Genomic DNA, 7,528 nt, shown 5'->3' with positions numbered 1-7,528 from the left:
TTAGCATCCGATCAGATACATTACTACCTTATACGAGTTGAAAGTTTAATTCTAAATATTTGTTTTTGAAAGATGAATTGCGATAATGGAGTAATATGGATATGATTTTGAAGACAAAATAGTCAAATAATTTAACTTTTTGTATGTGAGCGGTTTACAGAATACTTTTATTTTTTTACGATTTATTAAACTACCTATGAATGTTATTCAAATGTTATTCATATAATGCCCTGTACAAATAGTTCAACTACCTATGTATAGGTATTAGGTAATACCTATGTTATGACATATTCAGGTTAAATGTCAAAAACAATATTATGCATTTATGCGTGTTATCAAACTGATATTTTTGAAAAATTGAAATTGATTCAGATAGAATTTACAAACAAAGAGGTTTGTATTATGAATAGGTAGGTATAACGGCAATTTGAATAACCAATAAAATGTATAAGATATAGTAGATATTGCACAATCTACTGCACTTGCGCTCAATTATTACACGGTGATCCATTTAAGTGCCTAGGTATAGGTACACTTATTATTTCAAAAAATTACATTTCTCACATTTTTTTATTGTTACCATTTTTGTTAAAGTTTTTTACGTTTTTGAATGATACGGTGAATTTGTCATTTCATATTCTCTCTCATCTTAACTTTAAATACTCAATACTAATGAAAGCTGAAAGCTTGTCCGAGAGCTGATAGGTATTTGTAGATTGAAATACTCCAAATAATGTTTTGTCTCGGACTATGAAGTGAAAATAATATAATATGATGTCATTCCAAAAAGTGAAAAACTTGAAAAATTATTAGGTACGATACAATTATTGAAAACATAATTTTTTCAGTAATGTCGTTTTGAAATCACCTACATCAAATTACAAAAAAACAATACTTTCAAAAAAGTTAAAACTTTTCGGACTATTTAGTGTATACACTTAAATATGTAGGTACCTACCTACCAACTATAAAGTCACATTATTGTATAATATATGTTGACGTTTATTAATTATTATATTAAATATAACAAATAACATATCAAATACATAAAACCGCTCTCGATGTGAAATAATATGTATAATATGTAAAATATATGTATTGTACCAATGCTCTGTTTTATAATCTACCTATACGTAATATGGACCGCATATAATTTATTATACAATAACCGCGATCTACATCATCGCTGGACCTTGCAATATGCATGCATGCTATTCCTCTAACCTATACACATAGATATACCTATGCAGTATAAATAATAAATATATCCAATATTATGAGTTATGACAGAGAAATTTTACGCTCATTTTTCCCCCCTTTGATGAGTATATTACGTACGAGTACTTACATACGTTGGTTGTTCCAATTATGTACTATGTTATATACACCGTTATGGAGTAGGCACGAACAATAGAATTCTCCCCCCCCCCCATCCTTCGCGGTCTTCACAGTTCGTGTAAATTATGATATTGTGTACAACTTTTGTAGTTTTTTATTTTCAAAGAAATTCATACCGGCCAAAAAAGCCGTTTTTTACTTAGTTTATTATACGATCATTAAGAATTATTGATAATATGATCTAGGATATATTGTACCTGGCGTCTTGGCGTGTATCTAGTTAGATAGGTTTAGAATTGATTCGTTTCAAAACTGTTTAATTTTTAAACGCTATTATTGTATGATAAACAATTGACGGTAAATAAAAATATTGAATTATTAATAGGTAAAATATAGCCTAACTACTTATAAATTATTGAATTTAATTCATCTTATTTTTGTTCTAAACATTAGTAAATCATTATCTTTTATTAGTATAATACATACTTGTAGCTTTTGTTAGAACCTCTGCAATGACTACGATGTAATATCTATATTCTATTCAAATATCGATCAGTTAGAAAAATTAATTGTTTTATTTCTACATTCTTATTAACATGACGTGGATGACTTCACTATAAAAGTCATGATCTACGGGGCTACAAATTAAAATATTCATGCGTAGAAATTTTATAAGGTTTACATACAGGCAATGAGGTAAGTGAATGCATTTTTGAATTAAAATATGCCAGCATATGGCCATTGTCTTTAAGTCTTTAAATATGTTAACGGGTTCAACTATATGAAGTTAATAAAAATTAGCTGTATTATTACACAGAATCGTCATATTTTATTGTCTTACATAAATTTGTGTTTTATTTTAGTTTGTAATTATATTCAAAAATTAATATGTTCATCTCCTATTAATAGTTTTCAATGTTTCCATAGTTTGATGATATATTTATTCGAATTCTGATTTGAACATATTTGCAATTACTTAATAATTCTTTATACTATTTGTGAAGTTTCCTATAATAATATAAATTTTTTTTTAAACGAGAACGACCCTTTTAGATTATGAGAGGAGCGATGAATGTATTGATTTTACAATGATGTGCTTTTTTTATATCTGAAGACACTTTACAGTAGAAAAAAATGCTTCAATTTTTAACTTCAATATTTTTTCTGGTAGGTAAGTGAATCTAGTTAGCACTTCAGGGGCCAAAAGTAAAAATTTCATAGTAATTTTCTTAATAACACTTGGAAAAAAGGAGAATCTTTACATAAAACTAGTTTTTGACTAAATTGATTTTCTTATTTTGTTGTAATTCAAAAACGAATGACCGTATAGATATCTACTTGTAATTTTACCAAATTAAGGAAGTAGAATATTCTTTAAGTGGTATTATTTTAAAAATATGCTCAAAATAATCTAGCCATTTATATACGTTTGACACCAAACTATTCGATTTTTATTTAGTTTTTTTTTTTTTACTTAATATCAATAAAAAAATGTTCTCTAGGTTAAATTGTTTGAAAATTGAATACAAGGTTCCTAATAATTGTTTATTTTACCTATTTAATGATATTAATGAGACATTAGTTTGATTATGTTTAGAAGCATTTAAAGTTGAAATTTGTCAAAATTACGATCATTTTCCAACTAAAAAATATAATTTCCAATTAATACAGCAAAAGCTTGAAAATTGGGTACAATATGTTCTTCATAAGTACCTACTTCATACTGGAATCTACACAAATCTAATAAATATACAAATACAGTTTGTTTTTATAAAAACTCTTAGTTCGAATTCAGACAAGATTAGATATTTAAACGAAGCATTGTATTCTTTTTTGTCTCATACTAATTTAAAACTTTATTGACTATTGATTAATTAAATTGTTTAATAGTTAACAGATTTTTGACGTTCCTGCAGGAGTCGTAGGATTTTAAAAACGCCACGGGGAATCCCTTACATTTTTAAAATTTATTATGTTTAAAATTAAAATCTAACTATTGAGTTATAAATATAACCATTACTTTGCAGTTGCTTACCTAGGTCCATACAGTCACTATAATACATATTTAATATAATAACTAATAAGTAAACAAAACAACATTAAATTCGAATGTTATATCTTTTTGTGCTTTCCGAGTAAAATATTATAGATGACATGATGGTGGTACACCTATTTTGAAGTATTTTCTTTTAATTATAAGTAATATTTTTAAGGTGCAGAAATGCAGAATCGATAAAATGAATAGTGGTCATGCTCATAATTTAAACTTTTCGAGTACAATATATTATTTTATATACTTTTAAACAATCACCCGTCGTTTAACCATCTAAAAGTGTTGTGTTTTTTTTTTAATATGGAAACATAAAATTGCCCGGAACATACAATACTTATAAACACGTGCCTATACCTAGGTAACAGCGGTGGGAACCTCTACGGCTCAACGGCTGTGCCTATGACAAATTAAAAATTCAAGGTGTATAATGCATATTATAGTCGCCTGCAACTTACAATCATGGATAAATATTATGTAGAAATAAACGAATTGGTAATAATAATAATAAATAGTAATAATAATTCTAGTATTAGACTCGCGAATTGGTTTCCGTGAAGGTCTTCGTCGATGCGTTTGTAGGTCACACGCTGCGACTGGCCGCTTGGGGCACGTCGGTCAGCCGGCCGGGGCGGATAGCGAGTCATCCACACCGCCGCGCCGGTGTTTATGTTTTTTTTTCGGTGAACCTTTCATTTCGCGTACCAGTGATTGTGATAGTCTTATCATTCTCGTGCGATCCGTCTGGTGCTCGTCGTGCTCGTCGCTTCTAACCGGGATTATTTTAAAATCGTAATAATATTATTATTACCACACGTTAATATCCGTTAGTTTAACATTTTATTCGCTGCACCCGACTGTCGATGATAGAAATGAAACGACGAATACGATACGACCGATTAATTAATTTCACCACACTGTGAATCGGACGTGAACGTCGGACATGAAGGTATGTCAATCGCGTTTAAAATGATTATTAGGTTCCTACTATAGTTTGTGTAGCGCCTTATATTTGAGCAAGGGTTGGCTGTTATACTGTGTTATTAGGCAGGTACCTAAGTTTTGGAATGTCCAGATCATGTTCTCCACAGGGTGAATGATGATGCATAACAACACCACTAAATAAATAAAATTGGTACCATTATTTTTGCCACAATAATACACAATAGTGGTCATTTAATGAGGATATTGATTATTAATAAATCATAGTTCTACTTCATTGAATATTACAACAATATTTCTATTTGTATATATGTTAAACCCATGTACATACGTTTAAACCTAATTTAAGCATTACAAGTTCAATTTAACTACCTACTTACATAGATCAAATCTATGATATTCATTTCTAAGACATGCATTTTAATAGGTATTTGTGAACTAATCTAGACTAACCAGAATACCATAATTTTCAAAAGGTATTACTGTTTAGATGTCACCAATATGTTTAGTTATTATTTAATATGTTATTTATATACGAGTCGTAGGTACTTGTTAAAAAATATATCTAAGCGTATTTGGAGTTCTATTGTCAAATTAAGTATAAAAAAGTTTGTTTTGAGTTTTAAATATTTAATTTGTTATTGTACTTATTGCAATTTGTATTTTTTGTGATATTGTTGAAAATATAATCAACTAACTAATAACCTATCTAATAACTATGAGGGTAAAAAAGCTAATTATGTTTTAGGTATAATTTTCTTACCTATCAATTTGTATTTACTTTATTAACCTTTTCACAAATGCTCAGCAACCTGTGTGTTATATAAACTGCAATTTTAGCCAGAGTTTCCTAAAATTGTATGGTTAACGACAAATGATAATATTATAAAATACAGAAATGTAATAGTATGTCTTTAGCAGAGAAAAGGGTTGAACTAATAATATTATATATTTCAATAGAGTGTCTTCCTTGATTGGTTTTAGTTTAAAATTGGTTTAAAATGAACTTTTGGTAGGCAGATAATTAAAATAATGCGGTAAGCCAGGTGGTAAGTAAATAAAATACTAGAATAACATATTGTATTTACTACTTAATTAATACAGCCATTTAAACTTCTAATGAAACAGTTTTCATCATTATTAATTTTTATCACAATTTTGCTAATGGTTTTCATTATTTTATTTTATTATGCAGAGCAATATTTTGTTACCAAATTGTTTTGACTGCCGTTGTAGGTAGTGGGCTAAAAAATAATTATTTTGGTACTATATTATATCTCTTATCAATGGTATAAAAGCAATGTTAATTCTAGGGTTATTACATGATATATGTTAATTAAATAAATTACTGTTTGATGTAATCGTATAATCAAAAATATTTAAATATGTGTACCTTTGCCCTGTGTTATAAATTGTGTTTAATTATGAAAAATAAATACATTTAATCAAACAAATATCATTATGTTTTAAACAGAAAAATAACTGATAAACTTTCTTAATATGAACTAATAGCCAACAAGACATACCAGATAATATTATATTTTTATTTAAACTTATTTCATATCATCTAGTGACCTAAACATTTAAATGTCCGGAAAGTTTTCATTAATTTAGGGTTTTATTTGATAGAAAACGTAAGGTGGAGTATAGCTTTTCCCATGCCTTGATTTTTTTGTATATTAATTTTGTATAGGTTATCCAATACATTTTTTAGTTTTAGTTAGTTAATAAAAAAAGATTTACTTCAATTGATCATAACTTTTAACCGGGCAGATTTATGAATAATATTAATATTAGATTAATACTAATACCTACTTAAGTAAATATTCAATGTAACGTTTCATCATAATTAATTAATATAATTGTTGAAGACAATTAAATTGGGCTCATAGTTTTAGTGGATGGGTGGTTGAAGCCTCTCACGGCAATGCAAGGTTAAACATTTTAAAACCTTCCTCCCTTGAGTTGAGCTTCAAATAAGTCACTGTTAGAATTAAGTTATTTAAATATAAATCCGAATAAGAATTAGGTATCTACTATGAAATGTTTTTATACTAATTATATTAATCCTAAATAGTAAATACTTATTCTAAATATAGGTACTACGTTTCGGTCTTCAATAGTCAATGCCTCCATCAATACCTATGTAATTTTTAGTGTTACCAGAATATGACATAAGGCAAAACACTTGACACTGAAATAGTACCTATTTCAAGGACAATACATTTATTTTTTAACTCAGAAGTAAACTAATAAGAATCACTTTTACCCAAAGACCAATGGCCCCAGAAGATAGCTTACAATAATAGATACTCAATTTTATTTGTGTATTTAATTTACCATGACTGTTGAGTTAGTGATGTGGAAAAACATAGGTATACCTATGTTTTTACCTTGTTGGTATTCTTTTCGTCCAATATAATTTGGTACATTTACTTATGTTTTTTTTGTTTCTTGGCAAATTTCATTAAGCTTGTATTATATATATTTTCCATGTTTCATTATTCAATGTACCTACCTACTTATATTCTGTTGTTTGTATCATTGTTGTTGGAAATCCCTGTGGCGGTTTTTTTTAATTAGTCATCTGTTTGATTATTGTTTTGTTTTTTTTTTTTTTAGAACGAAAATCTCTTGTTGCCATTTTATTATTACTTTTTATTTTGAAAAAAAAAATGTTTTTGGAGTATAACTAAGATATTATTTCTTCTATGTTTATTGTTATTATGTGCATTGTAAAATTATAAATGTAATATGCAAGCAGTTACCTAATTATTGAAATAATAATTGATGGTTAATTTGTGACCTTATTTTATTAACTTTTTAAATACCTAGTCACCAATTTTATATTCTAGCGAAGTGAGGAAGAGATTGATTTTACAATTATCTGTTGTTTTTTTTTCGAAAATAATTTCATTTTTTGAGGGTTTAAAAATATTAAGCTTTTTACACTCATTTAGATTAATTATGAAAAAAACAGATTGTCTAATTTTAGAATATAATTTATAAGTTTTCAAAGAAAATGTGAAGATCTAAAAAAAATTGTAAGCAAGCCATAACTGATATGTATTCATGTTTTATAATTTTTCAGTAAATCAAGTTTTGCTTAAATTCATTTTTCAGAGTGAGTAATAAAATGTGCAAATTGAAAATTATAAATACTAGTATACTAACTTGTACACTACCATACATTATCAT

At 27.4% G+C, this 7,528-nt stretch overlaps 1 protein-coding gene across 2 annotated transcripts in view; it reads left to right on the top strand.

The window, feature by feature from the left end:
* The first annotated feature begins 4,078 nt into the window (after nt 1-4,078).
* The window catches only part of LOC111037751 (alpha-1,6-mannosyl-glycoprotein 2-beta-N-acetylglucosaminyltransferase), a 28,931-nt gene continuing 25,481 nt past the window's right edge, over nt 4,079-7,528 (top strand). The window contains exon 1 of one of the 2 annotated variants that reach the window (XM_022320492.1): nt 4,079-4,337. The gene's annotated coding sequence lies outside the window, so the exon portion shown is untranslated. The remainder of the gene's footprint in view (nt 4,338-7,528) is intronic. The other variant, XM_022320494.1, reaches the window with a different exon arrangement.

The sequence above is a fragment of the Myzus persicae genome, unplaced genomic scaffold, assembly GCF_001856785.1.
Source record: "Myzus persicae strain clone G006 unplaced genomic scaffold, MPER_G0061.0, whole genome shotgun sequence".
Taxonomy (NCBI): Eukaryota; Metazoa; Arthropoda; class Insecta; order Hemiptera; family Aphididae; genus Myzus; species Myzus persicae.
This window is presented reverse-complemented; position numbering and strand designations above follow the sequence as displayed.